This window comes from Rhinopithecus bieti, unplaced genomic scaffold (genome assembly GCF_001698545.2).
Source record: "Rhinopithecus bieti isolate Rb0 unplaced genomic scaffold, ASM169854v2 scaffold_2654, whole genome shotgun sequence".
Lineage (NCBI taxonomy): Eukaryota > Metazoa > Chordata > Mammalia > Primates > Cercopithecidae > Rhinopithecus > Rhinopithecus bieti.
This window is the reverse complement of record NW_016804048.1, coordinates 384,192-402,976: the sequence shown is the minus strand read 5'-3', so window position 1 is coordinate 402,976 and position 18,785 is coordinate 384,192. Positions and strand designations below refer to the sequence as shown.

Here is an 18,785-nt window from a genome sequence, read left to right as displayed (position 1 = left end):
ATTTATTTATTTATTTTTTGAGACAGAGTCTTGCTCTGTCGCCCAGGCTGGAGTGCAGTGGCCAGATCTCAGCTCACTGCAAGCTCCGCCTCCCAGGTTTAGGGCATTCTCCTGCCTCAGCCTCCCGAGTAGCTGGGACTACAGGCACCCGCCACCTTGCCTGGCTAGTTTTTTGTATTTTTCAGTAGAGATGGGGTTTCACCGGGTTAGCCAGGATGGTCTTGATCTCCTGACCTCGTGATCCACCCGTCTCGGCCTCCCAAAGTGCTGGGATTACAGGCTTGAGCCACCGCGCCCGGCCCAAGAAGAGTTTTTATTATGGAGGCATTCATGATGGAGGACGTTTGTGTAGTGAGGAAATCTCTTGCTGCCCATAAAACAACATGGTGGTGCAGGATATGGAAGGCATATTTAGAGTCAGTATAAATATAAATATTGACGTGTAGTCCCTTTGCAAGAGTGAGGGCCTAAGTTAAGGCAATGAGTTCAGCTTGCTGAGAGGTAGTGGAGCGGGGCAGTGCGGTAGCCCCAAGGATAGACGTGGAAGATACTATAGCATAGCCTACCTTTGCTGGTGGGTGGTGATTGGGTCTGGAAGAACTATCATCAATAAACCAAGTGTGGTCTGGGTGGGGAACAGGAAAGAGGGAAATATGGGAAAATGGGGAGAATGAATGGTTTAGTTAGGATGGCAAAACCAGGTATCCAAAGGGGAAAGTACCTAACCATGCCTAGGAAGGAAAGGAGTTGTTTTGTAGAAGGGGGTTGGGGTTTGCAAGATTAGCCAGACACAATCAGCAGGGAGAGCATGTGTGTTTTTATGAAGAATTATGCTGAGATAGGTAATGGATGAGGAAGAAATTTGGGCTTGACCGAAGTAATGGGGGCTGTCCCTGCAGCCTTGCGGCAGTACAGTCCGGGTAAGTTGCTGAGGCTGATGGGTGTCAGGGTCAGTCCAAGAGAAAGTGAAGAGAGGCTGGGATGAAGGGTGCAAAGGAATAGTAAAGAAAGCATGTTTGAGATTCAGAACAGAATACTGGGTTGTGGAGGGAGGTATTGAGGATAGGAGAGGATATGGGTTTGGCACTACGGGGTGGAGAGGCAAGACAATTTGGTTGATAAGGTGCAGATCCTGAACTAACCTGTAAGCCTTGTCCAGTTTTTGGACAGGTAAAATGGGGGAATTGTAAGGTGAGTTTATAGGCTTTAGAAGCCCATGCTGTAGCAGGCGAGTGATAACAGGCCAGGCATTCCTCCAGGACCTCCTTCCCCAGGATCTTGTTTCAAGTTCCAGAAATCTGGCCACTGGGCCAAGGAATGCCTGCAGCCTGGGATTCCTCCTAAGCCATGCCCCATCTGTGTGGGACTCCACTGGAAACTGGACTGTCCAACTTGCCCGGCAGCCACTCCCAGAGCCCCTGGAACTCTGGCCCAAGGCTCTCTGACTGACTCCTTCCCAGATCTTCTAGGCTTAGCGGCTGAAGACGGATGCCTAATTGCCTCAAAAGCCTCCTGGACCATCACGGATGGAAAAGAAGGTAATGTGCAGTGGGTAGCCTCTGTATTGATTAAGAATGGGACAGACTTACCCTCCACTGTAAGAGTTCCCCAAAGCATCTGTGATAACAGGCTTTAACCTCTTTAAAGCCTGCTGTGGGATGGGATATTGGCGTTGAATGGGGTAAGGGTGATTACGTTTTAATGGGATGATAAGGGGTGCATGATTGGTCACGAAGGTAGGTGTAGAAGTGTCTTATATTTGTGGATTAAGGTAGGGAGACACAAGGGGAGTCTGCGAAGGAGGCTTTGAACTGGGGAAAAGGGGAGCAATGAGGTGTGGCCGTCAGATGGGCCATGAACTGGGCTAGGTTTTTATATTTGATGAAAAAGAGCCTAAATGCTAACTGATTTGGGAGAGGTCGGATAAAGAAAAAGGAGCATTACCCTTGACTATGCCTTCAGCTCCAGCCCCTTCTTTAAGAGGAAATTGCTGGGCAGGTCGTGGAATGAAACTGTAAGCCAGACCAGGTGTGAGGAGGGGAGGTGATAAAAGTATTATAGGGTCGGGGAGCGGAGGCTGAGGAAGAATTGGGACCTGGCTCGGCCTGGCGAGGAGCAGCCTGGGGAGGAGGGGAGAGGTCAGATGGGTCCGTAGAAAAGGAAGATTGAAAAGACTCAGCGACACTTGGAGTTGGTGAAGGATCAAGGCAGGCATCCCCGCGGTGGTCAGACACCTCTGAAATGTGAGTGAATAATCAAGCAGGCGTCCTGGCAGCGATTAAACACCAAGGGAAGACTGTCTTCCAGAGTCCGTGACCGACACCGGAGTTTTGGGTTCACAGCTAAAATGCGTCTCCTCTGTCTCTACCAGAAAAGGAAAGGAACTGAAATTAAGGGAAGGGAGAGATTGAAGGGTGGTGCCGAAATTGAAAGGAGAAAGAGGTTGAGGGATAGTAAGAGAGGTTGGAGAAGAGAGTAAAAAGAGGCTGCTTACCCGATTTAAAATTGGTGCGATGTTCCTTGGGCTGGTTGGTCTGAGGACCCGAGGTCGTAGGTGGATATTTCTCATAGAGCAAATAGCAGGAGGACAGGGGATTGATCTCCCAAGGGAGGTCCCCCATCCAAGTCACGGCACCAAATGTCACGTGGGTTCGTGTAAAGAGACCACCAACAGGCTTTGTGTGAGCAATAAAGCTTTTTAATCACCTGGGTGCAGGTGGGTTGAGTCTGAAAAGAGAGTCAGCAAAGGGAGTTAGGAGTGGGGCAGTTTTATAGGATTTGGGTAGCTTGGGCTCAGAGGTCTGACAAGGCCCAAGTTACAACAGTGCCTTTCAGCTACTAATACTCCACTACAGACAAAGGAGGCAGCCCTGAGCTTACAAAATGAGAGGTTTATATGGGGGAGAGAAACCCTGGGGTTGTTTGTTGGTTAACTCTGCCACATATCACCTTGTGAAGTTTATGGTACCGGAGGGTGTAGGTAAAGTTTGTTTATGCATGACCTCCCGCTGTGTGGTCCGGATGGTTCGTAATTGGGGTTTGCTTTATAGTAGTAAGGCCTGATAGGTAAAGTCTGCTGGCTTCACTGTGGTGCCTAGACAAGGGCTTAGAAATGTCAAAAGGCTTGGGGGAAGCGGAGTGGTGTTGGCGATACCAAGAATCTCTTTTGGGGGCAGTTTGTCTCTAACATTCTAGCCTTTTAATAGGTAATGGAAGAGGGACAGCATTGTCCTTTGGCTACTTCCTGCTGGGAAGGGGCGACGGTTATGGGGGGAGGCTGGACGGTAGGGACTGCTGTTCTTGGAGCTGTTGGTATTCTTGGAGCAGCATCATATTTTGTGTTGTCCAGTGGGTGAAGGCTCTGATACGGTCCTGTAAAAACTGGATTGGAAGGCATAGGAGACATGAGCTGAATGCTAGAAAGAGAAGAACGGTTATGGCTGGGCCTAGGAGGGGCATTAGCCATGGAAACCAGGTACTAAAGGACCAGGAGGGCCACGCTGGCCATCGGGGTACATTTTTCTTAATTTTTTTGTTCAGTCCGTTAGTCTTTTTACAGCATCTTGTACTAAGCCAGATTGGTTAAGATAAAAGCAACACTGTTTATCTAGAAAAAGGCAGAGTCCTCCTTTTTTGGCTGTGAGTAGTTTTTTGGCTGTGAGAGGTTTAAGCCTCTGCGGTTTTGAAGAACTACTGCTGCTAAAGAATCTGTTTGCAATTGGAGAGTTGTAACGGATTTGGCTATGTCTGCCAAGCTATTTGTGAGGTCTTTGGAGAGGGATTGGTAATAGGAAACGGAGGTGGCTAATCTCACAATCGCAGTTCCAACTTCTGTAGTTATTCTGAGGGCTACTAACAGAGGTATGAGTTGTATAGCATGGCAGTGTCGGATAGGGGTATTAACTGGGATTGGTAGGGGCTGGTCTCCTAAGGCAACGTTGATTTTTGGGCTGAGGAAAACCAGGGTACAGGTGCCTCTCCAGTTAGAGGGAAGGCAAATATAAGTTGAGGTACCGCAGAGGAAAAGTATGCCTTGGCTTGATAGAGAGAACTTGTTGTGTATGCTGAAAAGATATACTATTTTGTTATTTTCATGCATCCATACTTCTAGGGTCCTGGCTAGGGCTGCTGCTGTAAGTGGTTGTAAAAGGTTGTTTGGTTTGGGCTGGGAGGCTTTTGGGCTGGTTTTTCCCAATGTAAGAAGAAGGGTTTTTTCTTTTTTTTTTTTTACTAAGATTCATGTGGAAGTGTTGCTGGATGTTGGGATAAGGAGACAGTTGCTGGTGATGGGTGCAGGGATGGTGCATAGAGAGGGGAGCGAAAGGTAGAGGGATAAACAGGGGAGATGTGGCCGTTGCAGGGCTCTGAATTTTTATCAAGGAGGTGGGAGGTGTCAAGGGCGGGGGTGCTAGAGAAAGGAAGCCTATCTTTATTGTTGGCAGCTTTGAGAGTAGTATGTTTGGTGGAAGGTTTGAGTTGTAGGGTATAGTTGCACAGTTTGGAATTTAGGTGGCTGAGAGGACTGCCAGAGGGTAGATGTTGTTGGATGCATAGTGGTGCTGGATAAGATAAGATTGTGTGGCTGTTATGGCTCCTAATATGGGTTTTATTACAGCTGTGGTAGGGGGACAGCTTGGGGATAGGTTGCGTAAGTAGGGATGTAAGGTTGTAACAGCTGGACCAAACTCGCTAGCTAACTGGAGGGAGATTTTTGTTAATGCCTGTATGTTGAGTTTGAGGGGGCTGTTAATAAGGATTTTAGGATGGTAGGTTACTTAGGTGGAAGTTCAGTTATAGGCTGAGATAGGGATTGTATTGTATGTTGTGGAGAGGAGGGATACGCAGAGCCAGCAGTCTCTTGCCAGGGAGGAACTGGAGTTTTTAAGTTTCTGTATAGGTCTTTAGGGGTTGTAGGTATCGGCTGGGCTGAAAGAAGGGTTGGGATATTGATTATGGGACAGTTTCGAAAGGCAGAGAGTGAGCAGAAAGGTAAGTAGTTTGATTTTATCCGGAGTGAAGCCATAGAGAGAGCCTTGGAGGAAAAGGTCAGTTTTCCACACAAAACAGGCTTCCAGGGTGTTGTTCTGTGGGTGGAACCAGGAAATATTCCGTGAGAAGTGTGAAGGAAGAGAGTGAAGTGGCAGGATAGACAAAAGCAGGGCATCTAGGGAGGCTGTGGGAATGCTTGTTTGTTAGTGATTGTAATTTTTGCTGTAAGGATAAAGATTAGGCAGAAGGCTAAAGTGAGGGAGAATTTTTGGCTGGTATCCCAATTGGAAAGAGTCACACTATATAATTTTACTGTAAACAATAGGGTAAGTAGTATAATAGATGGGGAATGCAGGCCTGCTTGAGAGGAGGCAGCAGAGCATATATGTCAGTTTGAAGTTACGTTTTTTAGTGAAGTGAATAGGTGAGGGAAGAAGTATGGGCGGAGGAGAAGATACAGGGGACGTGCATTAATATGGAAGATTGGTGGAGAGATGTCAGGATTCTGTCGGTTTGGCCCTGGGAAAGACCAGCTTCTGTTCCTTAACTCTCCAGTCCCCCTGGAGGAAGGCTCCTTGTTGTAGTAATGAGGCTTTTTCAGTGGGGAATATTGAGGTTGGATTGCAGGGGTACTGAGGAGGTAGGAGGCAGGAGCAGAAGAAAGGGAGGCTACTTTTGCTGCCTTATCGGTCTTTCTGTTCCCTCTTGAGATTTTATCTCTTCCTGTTTGATGTCACCAACAGTGTATAACTCCCACTTCAGTTGGGAGGTGTGTGACCTGAAGGAGTTGGTAAATAAGGGGGCCGTTAGTGATGGGGGTCCCTTTGGCAGTAAGAAATCCTCTCTCATGCCAGATGGCAGTGTGGGAATGAAGAATATGATATACATATTTGGAGTCTGTGTAAATGTTGACTCGTTTGCCTTTGGAGAGGGTTAGGGCTCTGGTGAGAGCTATCAGTTCTGTTTTCTGAGAGGAGGTGACTGGAAGTAAGGGCTTAGCTTTGATTACTCAGTTAAGGGAAGCAACCGCATACCCAGCCATTTTTTGGGGAGCCAGTGGGCCTGGAAGAGGAGCCATCTCTAAATAGCTGGTCATCGGGGTTGGTGAGAGGCTCAGAGGAACTGTTTGGAAAGTGTGGCTGCAGGTAATCTAGGATGTCAGGGTAAGAATGAGTAGGAGGGGAAGCAGATACAGAGAGTAAGGATGCTGGGTTGAGGGGAGCACTTTTGGCAAGCCTGAATTTAGGATTTTTGATAAAGAAGGCATGGAGTAATTGAATTTGGGAAGGAGGAAGGGAGCCTAACGCTCAAGGGGAGAGGAGATCCTGTATATTATGAGGATTGTAAATGGTGGTATTTTGACTGAATGTTAGTTTTTTGCTTTTTTAGAGTTAAAGTGGCCGCTGCTGCTAGCCTTTTAAGACAGGTTGGCCATCCTCCGACTGTGCTGTTTAACTGTTTAGAGAAGTAGGCTACAGGGAGCAAAGGAAGGAGGATTTCCTTTTTGTTGTCATAAGACACCGAGGGCTGTTCCTTGGCTTTTGGCAGTATAGACAGTGAAAGTTTGGGAAATATCAGGTAAGGACAGAGCTAGTGCAGTGATAAGAGTGGTTTGGAGTTTGTGGAAGCTGAGGAGTATGATATGTGAGCAATTTAGGCGTTTATTGAGAGGGCCTTTGGCCACTTTATAGAGGGGGCAAGCTAGGAGGGCAAAGTTGGGAATCCATATTTTAAAGAAGCCTGCTAACCCTAGGAAGGAAAGGATTTCGCTTTTGGAGGAGGGAGCGGGTAGGCGATCTATTAATGCTGCTTGGGCTGGCCTCACAGCCCGGGCATCAGGAGAAAGTTGAATTTCTAAGTAGGTCACCATGAAGGTGGAGAGTAGTGTGGAGTTTTGAAAGGATGTCTCTGCCTAGGAGGGGAGTTGGATGTGAGGGCAGGACTAAGAAAGAGTGAGTGAAGGGAAAGGTGTGCAGGGAGCAGAAGAATGGAGCAGGGGCTCAGGGTGTGGAGACTTGTCCATCAATTCCTCCAACAGAGACCTGGGAGGACTTGGTGCGTTCTGAAAAATTAGGTAAAACAGAGTAGGTTGTCCCAGTATTAATTAGAAAAAACATACTGGCCTACCTGCCACCATCAGGGTTACCCTTGGCTCGGATGAAGTGATGGTAGTTGCCGGGGCTTCCGTTCCAGGGAACCGTCAGTCTTCAGTGGCAAGGCCAATGAGATCCTAGTAGCAGGTTTTGGCTGGCTCAGGAAGGGATGGGGGCAGTCGTTGTGGGGGCTGCTCACAGTCTGACTTCCAGTGGGGTCCTCCGCAGAAGGGGCACAGCCTGGTGGGCTTACCTGGGTTAGGGCATTGTCTGGACTAGTGGCCTTCACTGCCACACTTGAAACAAGTGCCACGTGGAGGTGGATTGCTAGGAGGTTTCCATGTGGAGCTGTGGCCCCGTGGGCCTGCAGGGCCCCTGATGGCAGAGGTAAGCATTTGAAACTCTGCCTGTTTTTGCCTTTTTTTCCTCATCACAGCTGTTAAAGACTTTGAAGGCTAAATTAAGAAGGTCTCATTGTGGGGTTTGAGGGCCGTGGTCAACCTTCTGAAGCTTGCGCTGAATATTGGGGGTTTTGGCTGGGGACTGCCTTTGCACCAGTAGGCTGGGCAGGAGCCTGGTGATGAATGGTATCAGCATGTACCTGAGCTAGGGTCCGGATACGGTCCCGGTGTTCTGTGTTCTGGGGTGAGGGTGAAGGAGAGAATAACGCAGAGGTCATGCCAGGTTAGTTCATAAGACAGGGTAAGGTACTAAATTCCCTAATATTAAGAGGTAGGGTCCTCTGGAAATGAACCAAGTCTTTTGTTAATTAGAGAGAGATCACTGAGGGAAAACGGAACATGAATTTTAACAATACCTTCAGCTCTTGCTACTTCCTGGAAAGGAAGCAAGGGAGCTGGTTGCTGAGCATGTTGGGCCTGAGGGCGGGTGAGGGGCGGCAACAGAGAGGACTCAGAGTCAGAAGCAGGGTGGTTACAGAGAGGGAGAGAAAGAGGTAGAGCCGGAGTGGGGACATACGGTGGAGGATTACGATGCTGTCTGGGAGGGGGAAAATCAGCGGGGTCAAAGGAAGAGGAGTCATCGGCTGGGGCTGTGGTGGTGGGGGCAGGAGGCGAGTCAGGTTTGGAGAGGGCAAGGAGGATTTGGAAAGTAGAACAGGACTGACAGAGGGAAGGGTGGGTACGGAGGGTGAAGAAAACCTGAACATAAGGAATTTCAGACCACTTCCCATTGCAATGGCAAAAGTTATCTAAGTTTTTGAGCACGTTGGAATAGAAAATGCCATTTTTGGGCCATTAGGAGCCACAGTCCAATTTGTATTGAGGCCATGCGGTATTACAGTAAAAGATAAGCCTTTTAGGGTGGATTTCTGAATGGAGGCTGAGAGCCCTGGGACTGTGGAGGAGACACCCAAGGAGGGTAGTCTTGGAAGGGGTAGACTGAGAGGCTCTCATAGTGAATGGAAGGGGGGTGGGGTAGAGGAAAAAGAGACTGCTGGTGATAAGGACAGCGGGAGAGGGCGTCCCCTTTCCCGCGAAACTTGTCTAACTTGTCTGGAATAGAGGAGGTAATCGCCAAGTCAGTCATCCCTGAAACGGAAGAACCAGAGGCCCGGAGGCCGGAGGAAACTCTTGGCCCAGAGCTGGGTCTTTTGGAAACAGAGAGACGGATGGTCAAGGGTTCCGGGGAACGGTAACAGTAACAGTCTCTTTTTCATTCACCCTGGTGGAGGCTTTGATGGTGGATGAGGTCTCCAGCAATGGGAGAGTCTAGGAGATTCTCTGGGTCTTCGGCAGGTTCGGGGAAGGGGAAGTTGGCTGGGAGAGGGGTGATAGGATAGAGAGAGAGAGAGAGAGAGAAAATCCTGGCCTGAGTCTATCCCCTTCCCGAGTTTCAGCACCAGAATGTAAGGTCAGCCAAGAGACAGGACAAGAGAGAGAGACCCAAGTTCAGGTGAGTAAGTTTATTGAAACTGCTGGCTGCTCCATTACAGAATGAGGGGTTTATATGGGGGAGAGAGACCCTGGGGTCGTTTGTTGGTGAACTCTGCCACATATCACCTTGTGAAGTGTATGGTACTGGAGGGTGTAGGTAAAGTTTGCTTATGCTTTCCATGACCTCCCCCTGTGTGGTCTGGATGGTTTGTAATTGGGGTTTGCTTCATAGCAGTAAGGCCTGATAGGTAAAGTCTGCTGGCTTCACTGTGGTGCCTAAATAAGCGCTTAGAAATATAAAAAGGTTTGGGGGAAGGGGAGGGATGTTGGCAATACCAAGAAGCTTTTTTGGGGGCGGTTTGTCTCTAACACCTCCCTAAATCATTTTATGAAGTCAGTGTCACCCAAATACCAAAACGAGGAAAGGACACAACCAAAATAGAAAACTACAGACCAATATCCCTGATGAACATAGATACTAAAATCCTTAACAAAATACTAGCTAACTGAATCCAACAACATATCAAAAAGATAATCCACCATGATCAAGTGAGTTTCATACCAGGGATGCAGGGATGGTTTAGCATATGCAAGTCAATAAATGTGAAACACCACATAAACAGAATTAAAAACAAAAATCAAATGATCATCTCAGTAGATGCAGAAAAAACATTTGACAAAATCCAGCATGGCTTTATGATTAAAACTCTCAGCAAAGTCAGCATACAAGGGACATACGTCAACATCATAAAAGCCATCTATGACAGACCCACAGCCAACTGAATGGGGAAAAGTTGAAAGCATTCCCTCTGAGAACTGGCACAAGAAAAGGATGCCCACTCTCATCATTCCTCTTCAATATAGTACTGGAAGTCCTAGCCAGAGCAATCAGACAACAGAAAGAAATAAAGGGCATCCAAATTGGTAAAGAGGAAGTTGAACTATCGCCGTTTGCTGATGATATGATTGTTTACCTAGAAAACCCTACAGACTCCTCCACAAAGCTCCTAGAACTGATAAAAGAATTCAGCAAAGTTTCTAGATACAAAATTAATGTACACAAATCAGTAGCTCTTCTATACACCAACAGCGACCAAGCTGAGAATCAAATCAAGAACTCAACCCCTTTTATAATAGCTGTAAAAAAAATTAAATACTTACGAATGTACCTAACCAAGGAAGCAAAAGACCTCTACAAGGAAAGCTACAAAACACTGCTGAAAGAACTCATAGATGACACAAACAAATGGAAACACATCCCATACTCATGGATGGGTAGAACCAATATTGTGAAAATGACTCCTGCCAAAAGCAATCTACAAATTCAACACAATTCCTATCAAAATACCATCATCATTCTTCACAGAATTAGAAAAATCAAGTATAAAATTCATATGGAACCAAAAAAGAGCCTGCATAGCCAAAGCAAGGACAAGCAAAAAGAACAAATCTGGAGGCATCACATTATCTGATTTCTTTTTTCTTTTTTTTTTTTTGAGAGAGTCTTGCTCTGTCACCCAGGCTGGAGTGCAGTGGCATGATCTCGGCTCACCACAACCTCTGCCTCCTGGGTTCAAGTGATTCTCCTGCCTCAGTCTCCCAAGTGGCTGGGACTTGGGACCCACCACCATGCCCGGCTAATTTTTGTATTTTAGTGAAGATGGGGTTTCACCATGTTGGCCGGGCTGGTCTCGAACTCCTGATCTCAGGTGATCCACCCTGCTTGGCTTCCCAAAGTGCTGGGATTACAGGCGTGAACCACAGCACCCGGCCTCATTTCAAACTATACCATAAGGCCATAGCTACCAAAACAGCACTGTACTGGTATAAAATAGACACATAGACCAACGGAACAGAATAGAGAACCCAGAAATAAACCCAAATACTTGCAGCCAACTGATCTTCAAGAAAGCAAACAAAAATGTAAAGTGGGGAAAGGCCACCCTTTTCAACAAATGGTGCTAGGATAATTGGCTAGCCATGTGTAGCAGAATGAAACTGGATCCTCATCTCTCACCTTACACAAAAATCAACTCAAGATGGATTAAGGACTTAAATCTAAGACCTGAAAGTATAAAAATTCTAGAAGATAACACTGGGAAACCTTCTAGACGTTGGCTTAGGCAAGGATTTCATGACCCGCAACCCAAAAGCAAACGCAATAAAAACAAAGAGAAATAGCTGGGACTTAATTAAACTAAAGAGCTTTTGCATGGCAAAAGGGACAGTCAGCAGAGTAAACAGGCAACCCACAGAATGGGGAAAAATCTTCACAATCTATACATCTGACTAAGAACTAATATCCAGAATCTACAATGAACTCAAACAAATCAACAAGAAAAAAAATAAACAATCCTATCAAAAGGTGGGCTAAAAACATGAATAGACATCCTCAAAAGAAGATATACAAATGGCCAACAGACATGAAAAAATGCTCAACATCAGTAGTGATCAGGGAAATGTAAATCAAAATCACAATGCAATACCACCTTACTCCGGCAAGAATGGTTATAATAAAAAAGTAATAAGATGTTGGCGTGGATGCAGTAAACAGGGAACACTTCTACACTACTGGTGGGACTGTAAACTAGTACAATCACTATGGAAAACAGTGTGGAGATTCCTTAAAGAACTAAAAGTAGAACTACCATTTGATCCGGTAATCCCACTACTGGGTATCTACCCAGAGGAAAAGAAGTCATTATACGAAAAAGAAGCTTGCACATGCATGTTTATAGCAGCAAAATTCGCAATTGCAAAAACGTGGAATCAACCCAAATGCCCATCAATTAATGAACTGATTGTATATATATACAATGGAATACTACTCAGCTATAAAAAGGAATGAATTAATGGCATTCACAGCGACCTGGATGAGATTGGAGACTATTATTCTAAGCGAAGTAACTCAGAAACGGAAAACCAAACATCGTATGTTCTCACTCATAAGTGGGAGCTAAACTATGAGGATGCAAAGGCATAAGAATGACACAAGGGGCCAGGCAAGGTGGCTCATGCCTGTAATCCCAGCACTTTGGGAGCCCGAGGGGGAGGGATCACCTGAGGTTGGGAGTTCAAGACCAGCCTGACCAACATGGAGAAACCCTATCTCTACTAAAAATACAAAAAATTAGCTGGGCATGGTGGCACATGCCTGTAATCCCAGCTACTTGGGAGGCTGAGGCAGGAGAATCACTTGAACCCAGGAGGTGGAGGTTGTGGTGAGCTGAGATCGCACCATTGCACTCCAGCCTGTGCAACAAGAGCAAAACTCCGTCTCCCCCAAAAAAAAAAAAAAAAAAAAAAAAAAAAAAAAAAAAAAAAAAAAGAATGACACAATGGACTTTGGAGACTTGGGGGGGAAAGGCTGAGAAGAGGGTGAGAGATAAAAGACTACAAATAAGGTTCGGTGTATACTGCTCAGGTGATGGGTGCAGCAAAATCTCACAAATCACCACTAAATAACTTATGTAACCAAACACCAACTATTCCCCAATAATCTATGGAAGTAAAAAAAAAATTTTTTTCCAAGGAAAGACTTAGGTGAGGAAGGACTTAAGTAAGGAAGAAGGGCCTTAACAAAGCAAGCCATGAGCCTGCAGGTTTAGGTACAACAAGAGGATGTGCGGAGTGCGGCCCTTGGCAAGCGGGGAGGGTCATAGTAAGGAAGAATTTGCATGTCAGGTGGAGAGTTTGTACTTAACCTAGTAGACATTGGGAGCCATTAAAGTCTTTTGTTTCCCAAGGAATTATTTGCCTCAAATCCTTTTGTATCTAATATTATACTTATTTTATAGCTTCCTTTCAGTGCAGTCTAGTGTCATGCTTTCCAGAGTTTACAAAGCAAATTAAACAACAGCTTCCCACATTGGACAATTGTTTTTGCTATCATAAATTGTTTGAGGGGTGAGTTTGGTCTTTGGTAGAAGAGTTCTACTTGTTTCAAAGTAGAGGTTCAGATTGATCTACATCAGCCTCCTGGGTGACAAGTCCAGATGGTTTCCATCTGGCTCTAACTGGAAACAATCAGACTATTTCCACGCCGGCCTCTTTGTGGACAAGAGGCTTTTGGCCTGCTGCTTGGAAAGTTGTCCCCACAATGCCATTGAGGCAAAACCCCCATTAGGAAACCTGATGCCCATTATTATTCCTCTCTTTTGGAGTGATAAGAACATTTAGAGCAATACAAGAACTTGACCACTTAACACTGAGCAACCATTTAAAAATTGATAAAGGAAGCAAAATGTCTTCTTTCTATGCTTGCAGGAGTTAAAGATTTTTGTGCAAATCAGTCTTGCCTCAGTGCATCCCTGAGGATGAAGAGCTATTAGAACAAGGGTCCTCAAATTTGAGCAGTCTCAGAGGTACTCAGAAGGCTTGTTAAAACAGATTGCTGGGCGCCACACCCCAGCTTCTGAGTGAGTAGGTCTGAGTGAAGCTGGACAGTGTGCATTTCTATCTAGTTCCCAGGGTCCTGATGCTGCTGGTTCGAGGATCACACTTTGAGAACCACAGTTTTGGACTTAAGAAAATCAGACTGTCTGTTCCTGATTTATTTTGCACAATGAAGAAAATCAGAGAGCAGACCGAGGCTCCTAGATGCCTCTTCTCTGCCCTGAAAACCACAGAACAGACAAGACCCAGTCCCATTTCTGTTCTGGCTTCTCTGTCTTCTTCTATACTGTCTTCTATACTTTCTTCTTCTGTACTCAGTGAAGCCACCTCTGAGCCCCATGGCTCTCTGTACCATGGAGATACAGGAACTAGGAATCATGGGCCTGGAAGTTGATCAGTGTTCAAGTGGATGATGTCTGGCTTGGTCTATGCCTAGTCACAAACCTGTGAGGTCCACGAAGAGCCAGAAGATAGCTGAAGGCTGGAAGTCACTGTAAGGTCGTCAGGAATAGCCAACCTCAGTTTAGATGGTTTCTCTGAGCCCTATTCAGCCAGTGCTGCCTTGTTGTCTCAAGGCTCCCAAAGTTCTTGAAAGACCCAGTGAGGACTCAGGGGTATCCTGTGCCTGTTTACTCCCAGCCCAAGCTCCACAGACAACCTCCACGGCTGTTTCAATTCTGGAAGATTTAGGACAGAGAGAGCCAGTAAGTGACTTAGACATGTACATGGGGCAAAAATCCAACCATAAAATGATATATCAACAAACTTGGGATTGATCAGAGCTTTACTACAGTACTATGCCACCCAAGGGCAAATACATTTCCCCGAATAAGGCATCGTTGCTTATATCATAGCCACAGTCCCCAGAAATACCAGTGGCATTAAGGAATGCAAAGACCAAATTCAAAAGTCAAGATGTAATCTTCAAAACAGCTTTATTAGTTCCAAAACAGGAAGTTGCCAGTTATAATCCTGCAATTATTTTATTTGGGGCTTCATCCTGGGGTGACAGCTAAACAATGGAAACCTTTATAGAAAGGTCCCAAGGCCCAAGGTGTGAATCATCAAACACTACTTACATTTTGCCTTCTTAAGTCCTATAATCAAACAAACAGAGTTTATGTTCTGGTTTATATGACTAGGACTTACACAGGAAATTACACATGTTCCTTTTCATGGGAAAAAGCTATTTTTAACAAGTTAAAAATATAATTCAACCACAAGGAGAAGGCCCTACCAGGGCCTGGCATCTACAGATGAACATCTGAGTAGTGGTTGATCTGATGCCCCCCAGAATGTAGGATGCCCACCTGTTCTGGCGGTCCCAGAAGAGGCCAGCAAGTGAAGGATATGGAGAGCCTCCCCGGGGCATACTGGTTCCATGAAAATTTACACTTGACCTTTGAGTACCGGCCCATTTAGGAAACAGGGCTCTCCTCGGAAGGAATGAGAAGAGGTTTGTCAGCTATGTTAAGAGAGGAGGTTCCAGGCAGAGGGACCACATGAGAAAAGGCTAAGAGGAGGAAGGTGCCTGGCGTATTAGGCATCTGGAGGGGTGATGTTTGCTGCAGAGCGGTCACTGGGAAAGTGACTGGAAATGTGACTGAAGAGGCAGTGGACCCAAATGACTGAAAGCCATGAATGCTGAGTTCAGGAGTTAGATTTTCTCCTGTGTGCAAAGGGCTGGAGCCATGATGGTTTTGAAGCAGGACAGTAGCATAGTAAGGACTGGGTTTTTGAAAAGTATCTTGGGCAGTTTTGTAGAATATGCTTTAGAGAGAGGAATAGCTAAAGGATGGCAGACTAGTTATGAGGCGTTTTTTTGTTTTGTTTTTTTTTTTTTTTTAGTTTAAATGCATTTTATTTTTAGACAACCTATGTGACATTTTTTTTTTCTTAAAAAAACGAGGCCTCCACTCCACATAAATCACAGTCAAAATAAATGAAGGGCCCATTTATCTTAAGACATGGTGTTTTGTGGATGACAAGCAGCAGCCGTTTATGATGATAGGTGATATATTCAAAGTAATTGCCAAATCTGTTCATATTTACCCATTTCTAAACCATTGTTAAAGAAAATCATATACAGGGTCACACCATCCTCATGGTAGTTCAGTAGAGCAACCATGCCATCAGGATTCATGTTTTCATCAAGAAAAGAACTGGTAGTTTTTGAAAGTAGCAAGGATGTGCTTAATTTGTTCTGCAGCCCTACCATAAAAGGTTTTACTCTTTCTGATCTCACTTCTTCAAGTTCCCCTTTCATTGATTTCGTGTCATCTTTAATGTACTTCTTTTTTTAATTTTCTTCTTGAGATAGGATCTCACTCTGTGGCCCAGGCTGGAGTGCAGTGGTGTGATCATGACTCACTGCAGCTTTGACCTCCCAGCCTCAAGCAATCCACCCACCTCAGCCTCCCAAGTAACTGGGACCACAGGTGTGACCACCATGCCCAGCTAATTTTTTTTTTTTTTTTTGTACAGACTGGGTCTCTTCATGTCTTCATGTTGCTCATGCTGGTCTCAAACTGGTAGGCTTAAGTGATCCTCTCACCTCCGCCTCCCAAAGTGCTGAAATTACAGGCATGAACCACCTTGCCCCACTGACGTACTTATAGGCATCCTTGCAAAGCTGGTTTCCTGCAAGTGAGGTTCATGGCAATATCAACACCAATGATGACTCTGGGTGCTTTGGGTACCTTCACCCTTGGGGCCTTCAGAGGAGGCATTTCTACCAATGAGCAAGTCATCAGTGTTACCCTCTGTCCTGGTGATTACCTTCTTCTCCACTGTCAGGCACAGTTTATCCACGATCTCCCAGATCTTGTCAATGTCAGAGGGCTCCTCATCGTGTCTGATGAGGTCCACTGAAGGAAGAGGACAACTGCACTAGCTTACCGGGATTCTGGAGCAGTGTTGGGAGTCGGGGATGAGAGGGGAGTGGCAGGAAAAGCAGGACGTTTTACACTGTTTCAGGCAAGAGAAGATAAAGTGAAGCTGCAGTGATAGAAAGCTGGAGTCTCGATATATTTAGAAGGAAGAGAATTGACAGGACCTAGTAGCCAGTTCAAAGAGGGTGGTGAGAAAGATTCTGCCATCCAGGACACCTGGGGAAGCTTGGCAATTGACCAAAGAGAAAATGAGAGAAAGCACGAGGCTGGGAGAGTCCATACTGGATCTGTGGAGTGGCTTCTAGGCAAGGCGTGCCATTGTCCTCCTGATCCTCAGGGAGACAGTGGTAGAAGGGAGGACACTTGCACATGAAGGTTCTTTGCCAGGTTGCTCCCATTCCAGTGTTTCAGTGACGTATGAAATCCAGAGATAACGCTGGCAAGCGAAGCACTAAAACTGTGTACTACGTGCCTCTACCACCACTATTTCACAATGCTTCCCAGCCGTCCTCACAATGCTTCTAAGAGATGGGTATTATGATCTCTATTTTGCCAGAGGAAATTTAGATTCAGAGAAGTCAAGTGACTTTCCAAGGAGTCTCACAGCATTTTCCAGAGAGAGGTTTTAAACCTGGAGATTCCGCACATCTAAGTACACCACCCTGCCTCTTGGGCACAACCAGGCATAGCTATGCCACTGCTAAGTTCTCCCAGACAGAGAGGGTAAATTGAAATGGTCATTGTTAGGGAGCTTGTTTTTGTTTCAAAGTAAAGAAATGTAAGATTAGGTAAAAACGGGTTGCTGTGAACACAGCTGGGATGTATCAAGTATTACCAGGGCTTGAGCACATACCTGCCCTTACTCCAAGGAATTTGTTTTCAACCTAAAGAAAATAATTCAGTTTTGCTTGAACTTTGGTTAAAGCCCTGGAGGGGGAAGTTCCTGTACTGAGCAATGCCAGCCTTCCTATTATCTAACAGGGCCACCGTAACTCATTAGAGGTCTAAATTCTGGAGAGTGGTTTAGACTAGCATTTTCCAAACTGCTTATTTTTCATGGGAAGAGATGACATTGTGACCTGTCTTATCATCCGCTGGAGGGAGACTTTGATTGTTTTTCCCATGGGAGTACAAGTTGGACCAGGCCAATCACAGGCCTGGAAGTCCCTTCTTCTCCAAGGGCACACGTTTGTGCCACACTGGCTTAGTTAGGGATGTAGACTGGCTAAGATGTTGTCTTTCCTTGCAAAGCTGAGCAGCGGTAAAGGAATTTAGCTTTTGGCCTTCAGCTTTGGCCCTATTGGCCACCACTGCTTTCCATCATGCCAGAAGGGGACAAAAAGAAATAGATGCCACATGTGATCAGTATCCACATCATCCATCATTCTGGGCAGTCAACTTACATTTTCAAATGCATTTTTCTTGAAGAGATTCTACAGGTAGAAAAATCATATTTCATCTTGCTCACGAGTGGTCTCAAGGCATTATTAGCAACACTGTACTTGGAAAAGCACTGAACAGTGAGATAAAGTTTCCATAACACAATTGCACTTTATACTCTATTAGTCATTGATTCATTAATTCATTGAACAACATTTATTAAATACCTACCATGTGCCAGATACGATTCTAGTGTGAATAATGGAGCACTGTTGTATCATTCATGACAGCTGTCATTTGCTATCATTCCCATGCCTTACTTAGATGTAAGGATGAATGAGATTTAGACAAGTTAGGCTTACCTCTAATAAAACCAAAGGATGGACCAGTGTTCATCCCTCCAACTGTGTTCTAAAGGAAGATAAATCCTGCCTATTTCTTTTCTTTTTTTTTTTTCGAGACAGAGTCTTGCTTTGTCATCCAGTTTACGCAGTGGCGCAATCTCAGCTCTCTGCAACGTTTGCCTCCCGGGTTCAAGCAGTTCTCCTGCCTCAGCCTCCCAAGTAGCTGGAACTACAGGCACATGCCACAACACCTGGCTAATTTTTGTATTTTTAGTAGAGACGGATTTCACCATGTTGGCCAGGCTGGTCTCAAATTCCTGACCTCAAGTGATCTGCCCTTCTTGGCCTCCCAAAGTGCTGTGATTATAGGCATGACCCACCGTGCCCCATCAATCCTGTCTATTTCATCCAACGATCCAGCAGATTAGATTCATGTCCAAAGAAACCAATCAAATCCTTTTTTAAAAAGCATACTTTCTACTCTTTTTCCCCAACCGGCAACCTAGGAAGGCCTGATGTCCAGATTTATTTCCTTTTCCTGAAAAGCAAGTTTTCCCTCCAGGCTTGAAAATTTATGCTTGATTATCCTTGACTCTGCTCTCTTCCTTGCTCTAACCATGCTAGTTAACATTCACTTAATGTCAGCTTCATAAGGGTAGGGATTTTTGTCTCTTGTTCTCCACTGGGTCCCTGGCACCTACACCAGTGCCTGACACGTAATAGGAGCTCGAAAATGTTTGTTAAATGCTGAAGGAATTCAAGTCCTGTCTAGCTGCAGGGTTAGGTTCTTGAGTCAGC

The 18,785-nt window shown here is 45.5% G+C and overlaps 1 pseudogene; it reads right to left on the bottom strand.

Annotated features, from left to right (window-relative positions):
* Window positions 1-14,622: 14,622 nt before the first annotated feature.
* LOC108522268 (translationally-controlled tumor protein-like) lies at window positions 14,623-18,039 on the bottom strand (annotated as a pseudogene).
* Between the last annotated feature and the right edge of the window lie 746 nt (window positions 18,040-18,785).